The sequence below is a fragment of the Cynocephalus volans genome, chromosome 2 (genome assembly GCF_027409185.1).
Source record: "Cynocephalus volans isolate mCynVol1 chromosome 2, mCynVol1.pri, whole genome shotgun sequence".
Classification (NCBI taxonomy): Eukaryota; Metazoa; Chordata; class Mammalia; order Dermoptera; family Cynocephalidae; genus Cynocephalus; species Cynocephalus volans.
Window position 1 is genome coordinate 16,314,644 of NC_084461.1, and position 19,385 is coordinate 16,334,028.

Genomic DNA, 19,385 nt, shown 5'->3' on the forward strand with positions numbered 1-19,385 from the left:
ACAGAGACACTGTTGAGGCAAGTTCAAACTCTGGGGAATTATGAAACTTACCAGAAAACATTGATGACAATGGAAAGAAGCAGAAGAAGATCAAAAGAGCCTGAGGTGATGGTTTATGACTGCAATATTGATTTGAGAATGTATTAACTGAACCACTTAGCTGTGACAGTGGCAAGGTTGGACATTTGCGTGGAAGTTGTGATTGATTGTATAGCCATATAGAAGTTGGCCAAAATCCCTAAGGTGGATGAAAAGAGATCGATGTGGTGGCTTCCTCTACATTTATTGTTTGAGATAATTTTAGCAGGGAATACTAGACTATAGGATGTAAAGGTATTTTTCATTTTTTGGGGGCACTGGCTCAAGTGGTTTTCCAGAAATAAAGTCTAAAAGGCTCTCCTTACCGTCGTTTTTGTGACTTGTGGTTTGTTGAGCAAGCCATTGTATTCTCTTGGAAGAATGGCTATTTTTATTTAGTTCTGTTTTTAACACTATGTGAGCGTGTGTATGGGTGTGTGTGGAGACACAGCATGGGGTGTGTTGGGGAAGCAAAGATAAGCAAAGAATTCAGAAATGCTACTCTATAAAGGTTATTTTGAGTAGCAAATTATTTTAAATTACAAACAAATTATCCCCAGGAGGTTCTGTAGTTTTTTTTTTTGACCAGACTACATATAAATTCTTACAATCAGATAAAAGTTCTGTCGATTTGGATCCCTATACTAGCCAGCTGCCAAAAAAAAAAAAAAAAAAAAAAAAAATCTACTGAAAATAGACAAGGTAGGAAGGGATTTAGAAAGAGAAGGGTTGTTTGTTTTTTGTTTTGTTTTTGTAAAGATGAGGGACTTTGGGCAGCAGGTGGGGAAGACAATAGTATCGGAGATAGGAAGAACCAAAGATAAGAGGCAAGGCAAGGAGAAAGTTTCAGAAAGGGAAATGAGAGGATTGATAAATTTGCTTGGAACTGGTGTACCACCACGTATTGCCTTTTCTTCCTAAATTAAATTATCAGGACAATTTGCATTTATAAATTTCAGCATCCTTTAATTTGGTCTTGTATACCTGAACCAAGTTAGTTCAGCACAGTCTCTTTTTTAGATGGGTGGCTGTCTAAATGCCATCCTTTCTGGGGGTGGAGAAGAGAAAAAGAGAAAAGGAAAAAAGAAGTAAGAAATTTATAGAAAATATTAATCTTTATTCTCTTTGTTGTCAATGTCCTTAATTATTTATAAATACATGAACTCTCCCCTGAGTTCTAGTACCCAATGAATGCTGTTAGTCCCTACAGAATGAATTCGCTGCTGACATAATGGATTCATGTTGTATGTGCATTTAATATATGCAAATTCTATGATAACTTGACTCAGGGAAAAATAGATAGAAATAACAATCTGCACATAAGGAATGATTATGCCTTTTATTCCACTCAATGAGCGTGTGCCCTGTCATGAGAATGTGAAGCTGTGATCTCTCATCCTCAGCTTTTCAACGTCATTCACTCCATGAGCATCTCAGTCTGCTGAGACTCTGGTATTATTTAGCCAGCCAACCAATGGACTAACCAATCAGCTGACCCTCACTCGGTTATTTCCCAAATACTTACTATTTTTTGTGCTCTTTATTTCTTTCTGCAGATTGGGGCTTCCATCTGGTGTCATTTATTCAGCCCGAAGAGCTTTCTTTAGCTTTTCTTGTAGTGAGGTTTTGCTTGCAATAAATTCTCTCAGCTTTTGTCTGAAAATGGCTTTAATTCACCTTAACTTTTTCGAAAGTAACAGTTGACTGATTTTTCACTTAGCATTTAAAGATTCCATTGCTTTCTATCTTCCATGTTTCTCATGTCAGTCATCATTCTTATTGCTGTTCTCCCGAATGCAATGTGCCATTGTTTTCTCTGGTTGATTTTAATATTTTTCTTTTTAATCATTGGTTTTTACCAGTTTGCCCATAAAGGACCTAGATGTGTTTATCTTTAAGTTTGTCCTGCTTGAGGTTTGTACATTTTTTGAATCTGTTGATGTATTTGTATCCATTTTGGAAACATTCTAGCCATTGTGTCTTCAAGTATTTCTTCTGTCTCATTCTTGTCTCCATCTGGGACCTCTGTTACACATATTATAGATCACAAAATATTGCCCCACAGGTCATGTATATTCTCTTATGTGTATTTATTCTTTTTTTTTTTTTTTTTTTTTTGCATATTTCTGTCTTTGAGTCAATTGACTGATTTCTTCTTCTGTAGGTCTAGTCTGCAGGTAAGCTGATTTAATGGAATTTTTATTTATGATGTTTTATTTTCAGTTATACAGTTTTTGTCTGGTTCCTTTTTTTCTTATTGGTTTCTACTTCTGTGCTGAAATTCTGCATCTATTCATCTACTTTGTCCACCTTTTTCTCTAAATTATTTATCAGAATTCTGTTAGCTGTTTTAAAGTCATTGTTTGCTAATTTCAACATCTAAGTCATCAGAGGGTCTGCTTCTATTGACTTTTTTTGGGGGGGCTTAGTTATGGTCATATTTTCATGTGTTTTTTGAATGACTAGAAATTTTTGATTGGATACTAAATATTGAATACTAAACCTTCTGGATTATGTTATCTTTTTCTAAAGAGTGTTAAATTATGTTCAGGAAGGCTATTAAGTTACTAGTATATTCCCTTGATATTTGGAAGCTGGGTTTTAGGGTTCTGGGTGGGTGTATGTTTTAGTTTTTCCCTTAGTTCTGTGTCATAGAACTTAGTTCTGATATGTAATTTTTACTCCCAAGGCACGATCCTTCTAGAGTTTAAATAAAAAAGTGAAGGCATTTATCAAGCCCCTCTAACCTAGTAGACTTGAACTATAAACTCTCCCACCACTAAGAAGCTGCTTAGATATTTTCTCAGTTCTTTATCCTTTCAGGAGCTGAATCTTTCAGCCATAATCTCTGAACTCCAGTTTTCAAGTCCTCTTCCCAATAGGATGCTGTTTCCTATTGAGTTCTATTTTATCCCTGCACTTCAGTGAACCTGAGAATGTTGTCAGGGGAAAAGCCAGTTAATTATAGAACTTACCTAGTGTGCTTCCCTTCACTTAAGACTTGTAATCTTCAGTTTCTGCCTGCTTTGGGTTGTACACTAGCACCTTTAAACAGCTGCTTTTTAAAATATTTGTCTAGAGTTTAAAATTGTTATCACAGGAGGTTTAGTCTGACATAAGCTATTCTACCAAAAATGGAAACAAAACTTCCTCATGAACTAATATCTAATATTAATTGACTGCCAGTCCTTTGTCATGTGCTGTGTAAGAGTTTTACATATATTAACACTGGCCCACATAACAACTCTGCAGGGTAGGTATCATCATCATCATCATCGTTTTACTGAATGAGAAACTGAGGCACAGAATGACAAAGAAACTTGTCCAGGTTTATAAAGTAGGGAACAGATGCAACACTCAATGCCGTGTATGTTCAATATAAAGCTCATGACTATGTCAATGATTCTCGGACTTGGCTGCAGATTGAAATTTCCTGGAGAGCTTTAAAAATGCTAATGGATTGGGCCCAACTTCATGGATTTTTTTTTTTTTTTAATAACTGGTCTTAACTATTGGTTATTGAGATTTTTAAAAGTTCCTCTGATGTTTCAATGTGCAGCTCAGATGAGAACCACTGTGCTGTGTTTTGCTTCCCATGATACCAACTAAATCCTATAACTAGGTCAGTTAATGCTAATTTGTTTTCTTTCCAAGTAGTTATAAGATGGAAAGATGTTTCATGTATTTACTATTCTGATGCCCTGATGATTATCAGTGAAAGAACAGCTTATTGAATATTTTAAATTAGTTTTCAAAAAACTAGGTCATTACAAAGGGTGCTGGTTACTGTTATCTATGTGAGCAATGCTGTTTACAAATGTAATGAATATTTCCATTTAGCCTGTAATAAGAATTTTCTGCTTCTTCACTTGTTTTGTGATTAAGAAAAGGTAAATATTTCCAAGAGCTATTGGAATGCTTTTTATCTTTGTTAATCAATATAAAGAAAGCAAATAGCCAATAATTAGGATAAAAGCTAACACTTCTGTATGGAGTAACTTGCTGATGTCTTATGACCGGTTGTAGATAACAGCTGCTTTATGTTGACAGTGCAGCAAGGAGTAGCACATTATGTAAGATGATAAGTTTAAACAGAGAGTCTGGGGACCTCAGTGTCAGTTAGGATATTAGCCTGGTTTGTGTGACCCAAGAGAGTCTCTCACTTTCTCTGGGCCTCAATTGTTTTCTACTCTATAAGATAAAATTTGGAATTGAGGCCCTTCTGATTCCAAAGTTTTAAAAAGATCAAATTACTTTTCTCCTCAAAATACCCTTTCTCTGCTTTCTCTCAAGAGAATAGAACAGTTACTAGAGTAAAGCATATATACAAACATCAAAAATAAAAGTATACCCTCTAAACATGTTTTCAACTGCACCTGTTTCAGTGAATAAACCTTGTTATAAATTGATGGTTAGAAAGTAAAGTGGATACTGCTAGAAGTACAGTTCATCAGAGAATATTCTAATAGAGGAAACTTGATGTAGGCAGAGGAAAAGAGGAACAGTGGTAAAATGTAACAAATATCTAATGAGTCACATCTAACCCTCTGGGTCGGGAGGTAACCACACGTGTCTTTGTTGAGAAGACCAATGACGCTGCACCACATTTTCATCTGGCAGGGGACGCTGGCACTGGTGGTTGCCCACATTCAAGTCCTTCTTTCCAGAATGATAACACTGTGATTTGCTTTAGTCAGGGTTGCTATTCTTGCTGGGGGAGCTATGGCTGTGACAGAAAGGTAATAAACCCACCAAGAAAGGCTGACTAGTGTTGGCTGACTACAGCATAGAATTTGGGAACAATAGATGGGATAAAAACACGGTGTTTGGAAGCAGTTTTGCTTTGATGTGGGTATCATTCATAGGTTGAACACAAAGCTATTTTTACTGGTAGCTAAACATTTGGCAATTGCTGATCAGTAACAATGTACTGGATGTCCTACTGAAGTAGCATGGTTCAGTGGGCAGAACATTGATTGAACTAGATTGTAAAAATATTTGTACTTAACTGCATCGCTTTTGCTATTTATTGGTCTTGTGAATTTGGACTCATGTTTCAGCATGTTGGTATATGCACGAGCGTGTGTCTGTACTGGTTTGCTTTGGGATATGGAGTTAGGAGAAAGGGTACTTTTGATAAGATGAGTTTGAAGCATTTAAAGGAATAAACTAGAGTGATAGTCAAAACAAACAAACAAACAAACAAACAAACAAACAAACAAACAATATACCAGACAAGAAACAGAAAATGATGAAGGACATGAGGAAGCTGAATGACAGTATGTATTTATGTAAAGATATTCATTTCAGAATATTTGAAATACTCCTGTCTTAAGAATGCCAATGCAATGAAAAGACAAAGGATCATTGACTCACAGATTTTCTAAGTATATTACATATTGCTTTATTTTTTACAGTCTTTGGATAGTTTTAGTTATGCAAGTACTCTGTTCTCTTGTTTGTAAATCCAGATTGCCAGGTTCTAGGTGATATTTGAGGCCATATTCCATTCTTTGAACAAGACGTCCAACATATTAGAACTCCACACATTCCACTCTCTTTTTTCTAACTCTTATTTGGCATAAGTGCATGTACTTTGGTGAGAATCCTTATCTTCATCATGAGCGTGTGTGTGTGAGTGTGTGTTTGTGTGTGTCATAATATGATCATTTACGATTAAGCAGCATTTTTTATGCACCTCCACTGTAATAAGAAGAACAAATACACATGCTAAATGTAATCTAGGTGACGTTGGGAGTAACATAATTAGACAGTAATAATTCAGGGATCATTCAGACCAGAGATATTTAAAGGTATTATATAGAAGTAATCCTGTTTATATCTTTCTACAAAATAAGGGTATCTATTTTCAGCTTGGACTAAAGAAGTAGCTCCTTTTTTTGTCTACCTGCCACAGGAGTTCAAGGGTTTAAACATTTAGAATGGTGGCTTATAGAACCAGGAACCTGGGAGGGGGAAAGGCATGGGGGATGTGTGGGGTGATGCAGCCCCAAAGGCAGGTTGTTAGAACAAACCTTTCTACCAAGAGAAAGGAAGTGTAGGGCTATGTGAACCCCAATCCCCAATCCATTCCCAGGAAAACAGTGCATACTGGCTGAAGCAATTCTTTCACTGGTAAAGATTCAACACTTTGAGTGAAGCTTGGGCAAGTGCATAGTCAATAATGTGAAAGAACAACCTAGATCTTGAGGCCAGATTTGTATGAGATGGGGATTACATGAGACACATGAAAATGAGGGGTAGGGAACACCTGAAAGAAGCTATATCCAGAATGCAAGCTCTAATACTTATGAAGAATTTACTGTATGTTGGCCCCAGTTCTAAGCAGTAATTCTCACTCTGATGCCTGTGTGTGTTACAATATTTTACTTATTGGGAGTACAGCTGTTCCCCCTAATCCAGACACAGGATAACAAAGAGATTAAGAGTTCAAGCTGTGCACAAATACTGAGTCCTGATTCCTCCACCTATACTACCTGTGACTCTGGGCAAATTTCTTAAACACCTTGGGCCCGAGTTTATTCAATTGTAAAACATGATCAATGAAGGACCTGCCTCATGTGTTCTTAGGAGTATTAAACTAGATAATTCATGCAAAGGATTAGGAGCGTGTTCCAGCGGTGTTAGCTACTAGTATGATAGTGTTTTCCTTAGAGAGAAACAGGGGTGAGAAGATTTTGATTACTGAAAATGTGACTGGGCCCTGGAGATCCAGGAGATTTTTCATTTTGAAGATGCCTCAATATACCAGTAGACAAAAGAATGTAGGCAACTAATAGTACTTGGGTTGGAATGAGGAAATTGACAGTTTTGAGGATTCCAAGAACGGTTGAGACGATTTATTCCAACTTCTGAATTGTAGGCTCCATTGGAATTTATTGCTTTTCTATTTTTGTTAAAGGTATCTATATTTGTTTTGGTTCCTGGAGTATAAGTTTCCTGAGGTGAGTCCATGTCTGACTCTTCATTCTACCCTTCCCTGCGCTTAGTGAAATCTATACAGTGCCAAGATAGAAATACACTTCTGGTTATGATAACATTCTGTAAAGGGCTCTCATTTTCTGAAGTTGCTTATTTTGGAATGCTGGATTTTGTTGGCAGGATAAACATAGCAGTCTACATTGCTCTCTGTAAATGTGCCTACACACTTTTTTTTTTTTTAACTTATGGCATTTTGAAGTTGACTAAAAGTTTGGTTGAGTATGGCTCAATTGCATCATGTAATGTAAAGTACATTTGTTTTACTAGAAATTTAATGTAAGCTTAATTTGATACAAACTATAAAATATTATTACATATGATAAATTCACTTGCCTTATAATTGAAGAAGTAGTAAAAACCCTTAGTTGGAAATGACACAGGAAAATTTGTATTTGGATTTACCCTAGAATCTGCCTCGCATGTTCTACAAGTTCTTTTGAGACTCTACTACTTATTTCTCTCACGATGTCTCTGTTTTCAAGTCATGTTAAAATTCATTGGTTTGAATGCTTCTTTCAACGCCTCTATCAGGTGCCTCATTAGTATAATATATATAAAATACATGAAATTATATATACGATATATATTATATGTTATATAGTTTATGCAATATAATATGTAATATAATTTATATACTATTATATGTTATATAAAATACTACATATATATAAAAATAGTATTAGATATTATTACATATACTATTAATATACACATGTATATAGTAGTGTTATATTATATAATGTTTGACAGTATTTAAGTGCTTATGTTATAAAGGTAGTGGAGAGGAAAGGGGTAGAAATATAGATATACATGTATATATATGTATTATTGTAGTATATATTAGCATATAGATATTAATATATTATTATTATATACTAATATCCACCTATGTATCTATTTATCTGTCTATATTTAGCTTGGTAGTAAATATGTCCACTCAAGGTTAGATTAGAGCCTTTATTAATGATGCTGCTAAGGAGGTCTGTCCTACTCACCAGCAGGCCTAGTTCTAGTTTCGCTGATTTCCGAGAGCTACCTCTAATTATTTGGGAGGTGTGCTGTGGCTTGTTGCCTCTCACTCTGCTGTGAGAGGTTCTGTGTCGTCCACCAGCTGCCAGTGTATTCTGCCCCTGGGCCTCCGCCTGAGGTATAGGGAAAGTTAGCTCCACCTCACTTTTCCAGGAAGAGTAACCACTGAAGGTTTTCATTGAAAATACACTGTCTCCTTGAAGAGAAATCTGAACTGGATAATATGTCCAAGCAGGGCTGGTCTCATGGGCATTTGATCTGTGCAATTCCACAGGGTCCCATTCTCAGAGGTGCCCTGGGTTTGACTTAGTTCTCTGCTGTCTTGATAGTCTTAATAATTTTTGAGCAAGAAGCCCCACATTTTTATTTTTTACTGAGCCCTGCAAATTATAGAGGCAGTCCTGTTTGAAAATGTCGTTAAGCATCATTTTCAGTTGCAGAAGGTCGTAGGATAGACCACTCTTTGCTGTTTCCATTTTATTAGCAGCGACAGCACCATGCTTGCTTACTGTATGCATCAGGGTTGAAATGAACTCTGTGTTTTATCTGAAGATGTTAAGTGGTCACTCTCCCTGCAGTACATCTCCATGTGAGACTTGTACAGCACATTGTGAGGGCCTTCTCACAGCATCAGGTGACAAGTATTGACAACTCCAAGACTGGTGCTTTACTTTGTGCAAATAAATTCTTGAAGGAAACCTCTTAAAGTTTATCATGTTGTGATTAGTTACACTACTTTTCTTTAATTTTAAGGCTCTAGGGATAAATATGATCATTGCCTCTTCAGCTTCTGGGGGCTCCAGATGTTCCTTGGCTTGTGGCTGTATTTGTCTCTGTTTCCTCTTCACACCACCTGCTCCTCTTATTTGTATCTCTCCTCTGTGTGTCTGTCCCCAAACTCTTTCTGACTCTCTCCTATAAGGATGTATGTGATTGCATTTAGGGCCCAGCTGGATGATACAAGAAATGCTCCTCCTCACAAGGTCTTTAACTCAGTCACACCTTTTGCCATTGTATTAGTCTGTTTCTGTTGTTTATAACAGAATACCTGAAACTGGGTAATTTATAAAGAAATAAAATTTATATTTTACAGTTTGGGAGTCTGGGAAGTCCACGGTCCAGGGGGCGCATTAGGTGAGGGACTTCTTCTGGGTGGAGATGCTCTACAGGGTCCCATGGTGATGTAGGGTATCACATGGTAAGAGAATAGCCTAGCAAGAGTAAGCTAACCTTCTCACTTGTCCTCCTTGTAAAGCCATCAGAACCACACCTGTGACAACCCATTAAACCATCAACACATTACTCTGTGCATGGATCAATCCATTCACGAGGAAGCAGTCCTCAAAATCTAATCAACTCTTGAAGACCCCACCTTTTGAATACCATAATTGGATTTCCCAGCCTCCCAGCACTGTTATGATGGCCATTAAGTTTCCAGTACATGAACTTTGGGTGGACACACTTGACCCTATCAGCCATGTAAGTAATCTTCCCACTTTTGCCATATAAAGTAATATTCACAGATTCTGGGGATTAGGATGTGGACATATCTTTTTTGGGGCCACCATTCAGCCCACTGCAGGCATCTATATTGACACGTGTGAGATGTCCAAGCAGGCAACACGTGGGGAGATGTGCAGCCCATGTGTAGTGCACCTTGATTTTTAAAATGGGTGTTCTTCAAAGCACAGAACCCAAAGTTGGTACCTTTCCAAAACTGATTCAGGGATACATGTCTTTAGGAGTTAACAGTTTTTGTGGTATGCTCCTTTCGCTGCAAATTTTGTAGCTAATTTTAAAGATGTTTACCCCAAATGTTCTACATCATTCTAGCTTGTTCATTGCTCCAAAGGCTCTGGTATAGATTTTGCACAATAGTTCATCTCAACTCTTTTGAACCCTTGAAAAAGCTCTACACACAGTCAGCGCTGATTAAATTTCATATTTAGTACATTGGTCTACACTGTCATTTTCATCAATACCTTTAGGTGAGAAACTGGAAAACATGAAAAAGTCACTTAGTTTCTTTAGTTCCATTGAAAAGTGAAGGAATTTAATTTTCTTACCAAAAAAGTAAATTTTGGGTTCAATTCCTTTGAACTGAAAATTTTATGATTCTTTTGTAAGTTAGAATGTAAACTCCATGATGATGGAAATTAAAAGAGATGTTTATTATGAAAGATTCAAACATATACCATATAATGCATCCCCATGTATCCATCACCCATATTCAACAATTCAACCATTTAGCTCATGGTCAATGCCATCTAAATCCCCTTGTCATATTAATAAACACAATGAGCGGTTTGGCAATAATCTAACCTCCAATTCAAAAATTCATTTCAAATTCTATGAGGAGAATTCTGCTTCTGTCAAAACCTTCACAACCAGAGCCTATAATGTGACCTTTAGATGCGCAAGTGCTACAAACTTTTTTGAAAACAAACAAGCAAACAAAAACCAACTTTGACATTGGCACCCGACCCATGCTTGAGAAATAATCTCTGATTTCCCTTTCAAGTGTGTTTCTTTGATTTTTGAAATTTTATGAACTGCAAGTCCAGGGAGAACACGGGAGGTGTATCCATTAGTGTAGAGATAGTAACACAGCGGCAAGAAGGAAGGAGGTTGTCAAGAGAGCAAGTGAAACACATAAAGAAGGTGGCTTAGGGAGGAGCCCTGGGGACACTGGTACTTGTTCAGGTAACTGGAAAAAGATCTCAGCAGGTGACTGAGAAGCATGTCAAGAGAAGGAAAACAACCTAGAATAGCTTGGGGATCAGGAAGCCACAAGAAGAGGATTTATTTTTTTTAAGAAAGTGAGTGGTCAACATTGTTAAATGCTGCATTTGACGTGTGAGAGGCATTTCCGTAGCATGGTGGAAGCAGAAGTGGGATTGTAGAAGGCTCAGGAGTGAATAGGAGTTAACAAAGTGCAGGAGGTATAGATGAACAACACTGTGACGGAGGCAGTTCTTAAGTAGGAGAACGGGCAATAGCTAGAGGGAGAGATGAGGAGGAGGGAGTTAGTTATTTTCAAGACAGGAGACATTTGACAGCATTAAATGCTCATGGGACAAAGGTCATAGAGAGGAGAAGGATGGGACGATAAGTGAGTGATGTCCTTAGAGAGCCAAATGTGGGACTCAGACCACAGGTGGAGAATAATTCATCGGTGGCGGAGGAGCTGTCTTGTGATGACAAAAGAGCAGGGAAAATTTGAAAATTGGATCTGGGTAGAGAAGTGGATACCACTATGGGTAGGATTCGAATGAGAGAGAGAGAGAGAGAGAGAGAGAGAGAGAGAGAGAGAGAGAGAGAGAGAGAGAGAGAGAGAGAGAGAGAAATGTCAATGTGGTCGGCTGAGAGGAAGGAGAATATTGCTATAATCTTAGTGAACAAAAATAAACACTTGCAGAAAGATGGTAATAAGCAATCTTAAAAAAATCAAACATATATTCTGAACAATTTGTTGGGAATCACCTTTTTCTTCCATTTTTTTAGCTTGACAATTCTTTTCCTTTTAAATAACACTCAGTGATGGTACCTAAATCAAAATTAAAAAATAAAATCAAGCAACCAACATGGTGTTAAATCTGAATTTGTCTTACTATATCCCAAAGAGTTTTACTGGCAATACAATTCTTACACACACACACACACACACACACACACACACACACACACACACACACACACACACACACACACACACACACACACACACACACACACACACACACAGCCAAACACCAAACCCTCCAAGATAAATACATCCTAGAGTCAATCTGAAAGCTATTAGGAATAAATGTATATGCTTTTGAGTATGCTGTGATTGTCACTTCCTTGGATCTCATGCCTGATGCTAAAAGCAAGTGAAGCATATAAATCCTGTAGACCCATACTTCCCCGGCTGATTCTCATTACTGAGGTCTGGAGGAGAGTTTTAAGATGAACAGGGCAGGAGAAAGCTTGCACAGCCTTGTCAGAGAGCTCCATGCGGTGGCTCAGAGAAGGCAGAGTGCTGGCACAGGGAAGGATTAGAGGGTGGAGGGGCAAAGTTGTGTTTGATTCTTTCTCTGCCTCCAAGGACATGCCAATTACTCTAGAGTGTACCTTCTTTTTTTTTCTGTTTTTCCCTTATATATTTTTCCATCTTTTATTTTTTTCTGGCCTGATCTTTCCATATCCCAAAGTTAAAAGATGGAGGTGGTCTCTGGAGAGTGGGACCTATTCAGAGCTGGTGGAATGAAGGTTGAAATGGGTCTTCCCAGTCTATATAACCCCCATGGACGGCCACGAAGGGAACTTATCTTTCTTTTCCAACTTGTGAGTTTTCTTCCTGTAGGTAGCACAGCAAAAAAGGAAGCATGAAAATTGTTTATAAGCACAGAGTTGTTGTTTTTATAACCCTAAATTCATTTTAGAGTCATCCCAGAGTTAACTTCTGCTGATATCTATTTTACACCCAACAAGAAATTCTGTGAAAATAAAATACAAGCTTTTGTTCTCTGAACATCTTGGACATTTTCAACTATGTGTCTACATTAAATATCTGTGCCATAATTAAAGTGGTACAACAGGACAAACCCAGTAAGAAATAGAAGTCTGGGACTGTGCTTAGCAGATTTAGGGCCACTAAGACATTGGTTTTCTGAAGACCACAGCAGTCAAGAAATTCCCCTACCATGGCTAAAGCAGAAAAATTCATAAGAATACTTTAAAATATTGGATCTTTTATTTCTAGGAAGGGAGAGTTTGAATTTTATACATATTTACACCATTTCCTCCATGATGCCAAGCATGTAGAAAAACGTTCAATAAAAATTTGCTGAAAAATAGTTTTTTGAGTATGTAGTCTTAACTGAAGATGGCAGGGATCCAGAAAACAGTCATCTAATTCTTAGTTTTCTTATTTTTAATTTGAAAATTAATGACATATTATCATCTTGGGGAGTGATGGTCTCTCCACTTTCCTCTGCCAGCACCCTGTGAATTGCATCTAGGATGGCTCTGTTTGTAATGAATGCTTTTGGAAGCATTTTGCAAAATAACAATGACAGTTCTGTCATGACATTTTCTTTTTTAAAAATTTTAATTAAGCATGAGACAGAAAAAGAAGAAATGTTTAAAAAAATACAAGGGATTTTAGAGCAAGAATTATATAATGAGATAAAGAAAAATGCCACTTTTTAGTGAAAAAGGAAAAGCACTTTTTAAAACAGCAGTTTAAAAATTTTCCTGACATTGGGGCTTAGAAAGCAGCTAAATGTGTTATACAAAGTGTCTGGAATTTTTCTCTGGAGCACTGTACAATGTGGGCTGGTTCTTCCCTGTCTGTGATTGTTTTTATGAACTGCTATCTAATCCATGCAGGATAATGTTGATGGTTCTAGGTTCTAGCATCTCTTACGTTTGTATTTTTGGAGAGTTAATCCAGGAGCCTCTTTCCATTTTTAAAATCACATATTTTATCAGTAAAACATTTAAAAATAGCTCAACATGTATCTATGTATTTATGAGCTTTATTCGCATGCTATTGTTATTTTGTATATTGTGGAAGTCATCAGAGTCAAAATGGGCTTGTTTGTGTTAAAGAAAACAAACCCTGACAAATTGAGCTGGAGAAGGCCACGAAGGGAAGAAACCTCAAGCACGTATGCCTGATAACAAGAACTATCACAAAGAACTCTGCAGAGTCACAACCTTGCACAGAGGCCATCTCAAACTTAATAAAAAATACTTCTGCAAGGACATCTGCCCAGCAACTGTCTGTCCAGCCTCAGACTGGAGTCACCCTCATTATTGATCCTTGTTGCCAAGGATAATTATCCCTAGACAATTATGTAATCCTTTATCACTTTTCCTTTAAAAGCCTTTGTCTTCCTTTACCTCCCTGACTACTCATGTAGTTTACTACAGCACATGTTCCCATGGTGATGGTGATTGGATGTGTCGTCCCAGCCAAAACTCATGTGGAAATTTGATCCCCAATGTGGCAGTGTTGGAAGCTGTTTGAGTCATGGGGGTGGATCCCTCATGAATGGATTAATGCTCTCCCTAGCTGGGGGATTAATGAGTGAGTTCTCGCTCTATTAGTTCCCGTGAGAGCTTGTTGTTTAAAAGACCCTGGCACCTTCTCTTCTCTTTCTCCTCTCTCTCTCTCTCTCTGTCTCCCCTCTCTCTCTCCTCTCTCTCTCTCTCTCTTTCTCTTGCCATGTGATCTGCTTGTACCAGCTGCCCACCAGCTGCCTGCTGCTTTTCTGCCATGAGTAGAAGCAGCCTGAGGCCCGTACCAGATGCAGCTGTCCCAGAATCATAAGCCAAATAAGCCTTTATAAATTACCCAGTCTCAGATATTTCTTTTATAGCAACACAAAACCAACTAAAACACATTGCAATGCCCTTTTCCGGATTAAACTCATTATTCTTTTAGAAAGCCTCTCTGTTTGTTATTTAGATTGACAATATTAAACATTAGTAAGTGTTTAATTCTTTCTTTTTAGATAAAAATAAACATAAATAGAAATTTTAATATTTTTTTCTTTATGACTCAATTACTTTGTATACCTCCTAGGGTATATGGCCTCCCCACCCCCACTTCATTTTAGAGACCATTGCCTACAGTAAAGAACCATAGTTTTTAACAGGAAAATGAGGAGTATAAGAAGATTAGGCAAATTTAGTCTCTCCTTAGGTGTAGTGAGAGATAACTGGATAGCTAATCACTATCTAAAGCTTAGGAATCTGTGTTTGTTTGTTTTTTTATCAGGATTTAATTTTCAATTTATGGGTAGTTCTCACCCTTTGGCTTGTAGTTTCTTTCTGCTTGTAACCTGCCTACCATGCCTCCAGTGATGGTAAATGTCAGTACTGAAGGTTGAAAAGGAAAGACCATGTGTGGCTTGCAAAGGCTCTGATGTAAATACATCTTATTGGAGAAAAAATGTTTTGGATTATGCATGAATTTCACAGGTATTCTTGGGCCAAATCTATTCCCTCTCATGTTAGTTAAGTGAAATTTGTTATGTAGTACCGAAACATGATAAATCCTGAGAACTTTGAATTTTCGAATTAACTATTACGGATTCAATTTTAAGCTGTATTTTTGAAGACCATTATAATATGATTTTTATTTTTAATTCTTTTCCCAAAGCTCCAGCAATTCAAGTGATTTAGATTACCCTTAATTTTCAGCAATTTTAATATTAAACAAATGTTTTTTAAGTATCATCACGAGTTTTAGATTTTGCTCTTGTGTCTTGCATTCACTCAAATACCAGAGGCAAGTCAAAGAAGCCCTTATTAAACACTGACCAATTAATAAATATTACATTAATATCATCCTTTAATATTTAATGTAATGTTGATTATAGGCCAATACAATAAAAAAAAAAAAGAAAACCAATTAAAATAAAGCTTCAACTATTTGATACAATATCTTTATACGCAGAGTGGTGCTGTGAAGTTCTTGTTAGAACCCAGAATCTCTGATTTTGTAGGAGTAAAATCAGAATTAGTAAAAAAATGCCAAGAAAGCAAGTTGCTTAGAATTTGAATACAGTTAATTATTAATGGTATAAATAAGTTGTGGAGGGCATTGGTCTTCAATTTAAAAAATATTTAAATCTTTATATCCCTCCCAAATTTTTATGTTGACATTTATAGGTTTTCATTACAAGTTTAAACAGTGGTAAAAAATGTTTGGTGTATTGTAAATATTGTTTTTTAAAATAAAATAGTTATATCATTCTTTTAAATAGTTTCAATATTTAAATAACATCGTCAAGTCATTTCATATCTTCTACCAAATATTTAAAAATATACAAAAAGCTCCTTAACATTTAGGTATTTTATAGTGTCTGCTTTATTCTTTGAACTAATTTTTACCCCTTCTCCCCCACATAATTTTCTCCTGGTATGATACATATTTTTAGGCTTGGTATAGTTTTATTGATCTCTTTTTTGTGCTTCTCTGCAACAGATATACACATGTATACATATAACATAAAAACTGAAATAAATATTTACACATTCCCCTTTCCAGCTCAGTTCATCCTCAGAGCACGAGACAAACGACTAGTTACCTCATTAGTTGGGGTCTTTTGCTCAGACTTTAAGTTGTCTAACATGCAACTTTATAAAATATCTCTTTTTTTACTGTAAACATTTTATTACCATGAAATGTAAACTTTAAAAATATCTGTGGCAGGCAGACTCTGAAATGCCCCACATTTCCCACCCCTGAGATGCACACCCTATATCTGCCCCTCCCCTCCTATGTGGGTAGAACCTGTGAACTTGATCAGCTTTCCTGGCCCTGATTGGGTACATCCAATGGCTGTTATCCGGGTGGGTCTGATCTAATCACCTGAGCCCTTTATAAGAAACTGAACCTCCCTGAGGTCACAGAGATCTTTAGCCAGAGAGAGACTGCCTGCGAGGGAGATCCCTCACTGCTGGCTGTGCAGACTGAGGGAGCCACATGGCCAGGACCTGAGCACAACCGCCAGGAGCTGAGAGCATCCTCACACCAATGGCCCAGAAAGCCCACGGGGGCCTTAGTCTCACAGCCCTAAAGCACCGAATTCAGCCACTACCCTGAATCAGTGTTTGACCAGCTCCTTCCTTACAGCAACCTCCCCACAGCCGGGACAACCCTGTGTGTCCCCCTGTAAGATTTCACGAAGAGGAAGCAGTCACTCCAGTACCTTGAAACCACCGTGGCCCAAGCTCCTGTGTTTACAAGCATCCTGATGGACCAGGCTTGTATGTTACCCACTGACACAGGTGACCAGACACAGGTGAGGTACCCACAGAGCCCCGGGACCTGGAAGCCAACCACAACAATGGAAATCTCAGAGGACTGAGATAGGGACTTGGAAGAACCCACAGATCTGGATTGGGAAGGCCAGGTCAGGAGTCAGGACGTCTCTGATTCAATGGCAAGTGAAAGAGAAGTCTCATCCCTATTGCCTCCTGTGGCCAAAAGATTGAAAACAGACACCAAACAAAAGAAAGAGATGAGTCAGAGGCTGGATGAAGAGGAGGGTCAGAAGATGTCAATCCCGCTGTCTTCTCTGAGGAGCAGCTGGCCTGCTATGAACCATGTCACTGATCAACTTTCCCAAAGGCATCCATTAAAAGTCTGACGCAGTCCATCGCAGGCATGTTGGTGTCTCAGAACACAGTGTCATGGCAGGTATCGCCAAGGTCTTTGTTGGGAATGTGGTGGAACAGGCCCTAGACATGTGTGAGACATTGGGATAAACACCTCTGCTGCACCCCAAGCACTTGAGGGAGGCTGTCTGCAGGTTAAAGTCCAAGGGCTGCATTCCCATCACCAAGTATGAAAAATCCATGTCCTTCTAGGTCCAAGGCTAGATAGGAGGCCCGTTCATGAAGGAAGAGGTACTGGTTCTGGTCTTCCTATAAGAGTGATCTCTGTGACCTGGAGCTTCGTATCTCAGTGCACCCTGGATTTACCCAGGATTTTAACGTCTTTCTCAAACTCTGACATTGGCCTCACCAGGGTGAAGGCAGCAGCCTGGTTTGTAATCACTTTGACTAGGTATTTGGATCTCTTAGGGCATGTGGAGGCATTTTTCTGTTTCTTCCTAGTAGGAAGAGGAAAGGTGCATGGATCTTGAGCGTCCTATGGGCAGGCAGCTGCTCTCAGAGAGAGAAATCCCTTCCGGGAGATCACGACAGTTTCACATTGGAGCCTGCAGATGCTATGACGTGGTCTTTTTCATTATGTCTGATTTTAAGTAGACAAACATCCGGAAACGTTTCCCTTGTGATACTCTACCCTGAAGGCTCTGGGGTTTTCAGGAGCGCTATATAATTTGTTGTTCCTGTACACATTTAAGATTCTTTCATAATTGTTTTGGGTAATCAACAAACTGTTTTTCAATTTGCACAAATAAGGAAATCATGAAGCATTTATTTCTCTAAAATGACCATTTCTAGTTTCTTACCAATAGTGTTTTATGTTAGTAAGTGACCTTTGACATGTTAGAGTGGTAACATAGTCTAGGTGCCTCTTGTAAGACTAGAGGGAGAAAAACAGACCCCAGAAAAACTGTCAGTTCTCTGCATTAATTTCCATGGCCTTTTCTCAACAGAATTTTGTCCTAATGTAAAATATTTTTATGCCTGAAATGCTTTATTGATCTCTCTTTTGTGCTTCTCTGAAATAAATGCATATAATATATGTTTTATAATATGTAATAGATTTTTATTTTGATTTTATATTAAAGTATATAAAATACAAAAATTAAAAATAAGTTTCCTGTGACCATTGGTTTTACGCATCAAATATTTTCTTTAAAATTATATGATCTTTATGATTACACTAACATGTAGTTGATCAAAATAGCAGAAATATAAGACACATGGTAATAAACATGTAATAAAAATAAAAGGGACTTTTGGTTTTCAGCCTGGCATGAAATGAGCTTAGATGTCATCACTTTGCCCTAACAGCAACTAAAAACTTAATATAAGTGACAAGTTAGCATCTCTGCTCACCTGTATCCGTGGGTGCCTCACAAGCCTGGTCCATGAGGATGCAGGAGGCGGTAGACACAAGCTCTCAGGCTGGGGTGCTTTGCTCAATGATGGACCATGTCAATGTCTGTGCTTCAGTGCAGCCCTATTCTATGAACACTGGACCCCATCTAACCCCCTTCTTCCACCTCCTCCCACACACACTGGTTTCTCTTCCACTTCTCAACTTGGAGAAACGTGTGGATAGAATACACTAGTTTTTATTCCATTTATTTTAATTCATTTTAATAGCAAACTTACAGGAATAGCACAGAAGGCACGCACCATTAAACATGTATGATTATGTGTAGAACATCTCAATTTAAAAAACATAGTGAAAGAACAGGAATCTATTGAATGACAAAAATGCTACAAACGCTATTTAGTTGCAATCAACAGGAAATGTACTTGTCTTTAAGACAACCAAATGCTGGCATTACCACCCCAAACTGAACAGGCTTATTTATAATTGTGATTAAGTGGAACTGCTGAAACTTATGCACTGAAACATTTGGACTTGGCACTTCGGCTTTACAAAAATTCACACTCAGATGAAAATGGAAAAACTGCCAGTACCTGATCTCCGTCCCCTATTTTTCCATTCTCAATCATATGCTTAGACCCTATAGAAAAAAAATTTAACACTTAGAACTACCAATAACAGGAAAAAAATATATGTATATATTTTGGCTGCTGGCCTTTACAGGGCCTCGGTGTTATCAGCA

General features: G+C 37.7%; 1 pseudogene; it reads left to right on the forward strand.

Moving 5' to 3' along the window:
- LOC134370417 (TATA-box-binding protein-associated factor 11-like protein 11) overlaps positions 1 to 17,481 on the forward strand; it is a 39,599-nt pseudogene extending 22,118 nt beyond the window's left edge.
- The last annotated feature ends 1,904 nt before the right edge of the window (positions 17,482 to 19,385 follow it).